This window comes from Stomoxys calcitrans, chromosome 1, assembly GCF_963082655.1.
Source record: "Stomoxys calcitrans chromosome 1, idStoCalc2.1, whole genome shotgun sequence".
Taxonomy (NCBI): domain Eukaryota; kingdom Metazoa; phylum Arthropoda; class Insecta; order Diptera; family Muscidae; genus Stomoxys; species Stomoxys calcitrans.
Genome location: NC_081552.1, coordinates 62,402,196 through 62,405,972, shown reverse-complemented (window position 1 = coordinate 62,405,972; position 3,777 = coordinate 62,402,196).

Below are 3,777 nucleotides of genomic sequence, written 5' to 3'. Positions count from 1 at the left end.
GACTTACATAAGACAAGTCTTATTATTACAGAAAGTGACATGTCGTATGACTTGTCGGCTCGTCTAATTGGGGCTTTAACTTGCTTGAGTTTAAACTTTCCAATTGTTTCGATTTACTGTCATGCAGTATCTGCATTAACTCGCTTTGCTTTGGAAAACATCTGAACCCTTCACACTTGTTGTTTTTAAACCCATCACCCAGGATTCACTAATAGAAGGTTAGGTCACATGCAAAACACAAAGTGGATAGGCCCCATAAACATCATTAAGGATGTCAAATCTGACGATTGAAAATGTCATCATATAGGAGAAAACGTAAACGAAGAATGAATGTAAAAAGAGAACAAGTTGACATCCTCAATGCCAAGTACTGCCAAATATTAAAAAAAAAGTATATCGGCTGATCGCTTGGCTTAACCTTATTCAGTGAATCCTGCCCATCACCATAGGACAGGGGCAGGATTCACCATGAGAAGGTTAGGTCATTTTCGAAAACATAAAGTGGATAGGCCCCATTAACATCATTAAGGATGTCATATGTGCCGAATGAAAATGACAAAAATAGGAGAAAATCTAAACAAAGAATTAATTTACAAAGAGAACAAGTTGACATCCTCAATGCCAGGGTTCACTAAATAAGGTTAAGCTAAAGGCTCATTTAGACGGCATGTATTTGTCTTACATGTCAAATTTAGCACATGCAGAGTTGTACATGCCGTGTGATACAAACAAAACTAATATACGAGAATCACTTTTCAAAATAGCCCATGTAATTTCTTTCGATTAGAGCGCCCCCTATTCCTTCTGACAAAAATATAAAGAAATCAGCGGTTTTTGATATCAGTCGAATGAAAGTAACTCAAAATTAAATTGTTTTCGCAATTTTATAAATTAACCAGCTTTTCCACAACTTTAACAATTTTTACGCATAAAAAAATCAGCTTTTGATCAAATTTTTAGGTTATGTCATACGGACATAAAATGCAGGTGTGATAGCAAAAATTATGAATCATACAGGGTGGCTGATGAAAGCCGCTACCAAAAAAAAATGTAATAACTTTTTTTCTATTTAATAATAATAATTTAATAATTAATTTAATTAATTAATTAATTAATTTAATTAATAATAATTTAATAATTAATTTAATAATTTAATTTAACATGAATAAAAGAAAAATGTATTCCATACACCGAAAAAAAAATGTAGCAATATTCATCATTGTAGCAATATTCATCAGCCACCCTGTATGTAAATTCACAAATTTTAACAGACATTTTCAATTACATGTGAGTACAATTACATGTCAGTATACTGTGGAAAATGGGTTTTCACCAAAAGCCTCAAAATATACTCCGTTGTCTCTGCTCTCACTTCCATGTCGTCTACCAACGTTTCAGAAAGACATAGGTTTTTGAAATAAACTTTTTCATTTTGAAGGCATCATTAACGTTATCGATCTGTTCGCAGAAAAGCTTCTAGGAGGCACGCTTTGCCTTGACACGCGGACAATTTGTATCTCCAGCTGAAAAGAACTACTTCTGTCTACACGGATTTACGCCTAGACCACAGTCACGGGGTAAAGTTAAAATTTTTTAAAATTTGGCGCTTGAAAATGGTCATCATTTATTGCTGGCACACGTGAAGTAGTGTTTGTAGTCGTCAATGTTAAAAAATTTTCAACTTTTGTGAGTACATTTTTTGAAATTTTTTTGCAGCAGGAATGTTCATGGGCAAATTTGCAATTTGCATTTGCATCTTAGCCATACTCGGTAGGAATATAGAAAGGCCAACTCAATTGCAATTTTGCCCATGAACATTCCATTAAGGAACAGGGGCACACTTCTCACATATCAATGGGTGCTGTCCGATTCAAGTTTAAGCTCAATGATAAAGAGCCTCCTTTTTATACCCGAATGCGACCCGATACAGACAGCTATATCTTAAATATACCGATGTTTACATATTTGGCATGGATCGTTTCGACTAATTTTTTCAATTTTTATAGCCTGCATAAATAAAACAAGTAAAAAGGCATTAAGTTCGGCCGGGCTGAACTTTGGATACCAGCCACCTCGGGTATATATGTAAACCACCTTTCGTCATAATCCGATAAAAGATGCATATTTTGTGCAACCATAGCAGCTATGTACGATTTGGACCAAACCCGGCACGGAAATTGATTGGTGTAATAAATAAAAGTCAATGTTCAATTTTGAATAACAAAATATTGATTTTGTTGGCAGCTATAACCAGATATATGCCGATCTGAACCATATAACCCCTGGATGTCGAAAAGCCAAACGTAAATCACTTCGTCAAATTAGAGCCCAAGACCTTAGATCGAGAGATCGGTCATATGGCAGCTATATCCTAATCTGAACCGATCTGGGCAAAATTGAAATTGAAAAGATATTGAGGGACCCAACACAACTCACTGTCCCAAATTTCAACGAAATCGGACAATAAATGCGCCTTTTATGTGCCCAAAACCTAAAATAGAGAGATCGGTTTTTATGGCAGCTTTATTCAAATCTAGAGCGGTCTAAGCCAAATTGGAAACAGATTTTGAAGTGCTTAACACAATTCATTGTCCCAAATTTCAGCGAAATCAGATTATAAATTCGCCTTTCATGTGCACAAGACCTCAAATCAAGAGATCGGTCTATATAGCAGCTATATACAAATCTGGACTGGTATTGGCCAAATTGAAGAAAGATATTGAGTGACCTAACACAACTCACTGCCCTAAATTTCAGCGAAATCGAACAATAAATGCGACTTTTATGAATATAAGACGTTAAATCGAGAGATTAGTCTATAAAACAGCTATATCCAAATCTGAACCAATCTGGTCCAAATTTAAAAAAGATGTCGAAGAGCTTAATACAACTTGCTGTCCCAAATTTCAGCGAAATCGGACAATAAACGAGCCTTTTATGGGCCCAAGACCTTAAGTCGAGAAATCGGTCTATATGGCAGCTATATCGAAATCTAAACCGATCTTGTCCAAATTAAACAAGGATGTCTAGTGACCGAACACAACTCTGTCTCAAATTTCTGCAAAATCGGGTAATAAATGCGGCTTTTATGGGCCTAAGACCTTAAATCGGCAGATCGTTTTATATGGGGTCTACACCAAGATATAGTCCGATATAGCCCACTTCACTTGTCTATGGATAAAAAAAGAATATGTGCAAAGTTACAGCTAAATATCTTTATTTTTAAAGACTGTAGCCTGATTTCAACAGACAGATGGACGGACATGGCTGGGTCGTCTTATACTTTTACGACGATCAAGAATATATATATTTTATAGGGTCGGATATTGATATTTGGTGATGGGTATAAAAAGATTGTCTGCGAAGTTTCAGCTCAATATCGTTAAGCTGTGCCGTGATTTCAACAGACAGAAGAATGGAGAAACATGGCTATATCGTCATAAAGTTTAACGCGGAATAATAATATTACACTTTGTAGTGAAAGAAATAGATATGTGATGCGAACGAAATGACATAATTGAGCATACAAACGAATAAAGTATAGCTGAGCCAAATTTTGGATATATCATGTTTGTTATCCTATACAATACGAGCAACTATTTTACATATAAGGAAATATTTAAACAATTTTGGATTGTACTTGAAATGCGCATCGAATGATCCACTACATTTTATTTCAAACTTCAGAGATACCAATAATATATATACTTGTGTAGACTCGCGGCCTTACATCTGAAGATCAGTCTATTTGGTAGCTGCATATATCCATATATGACC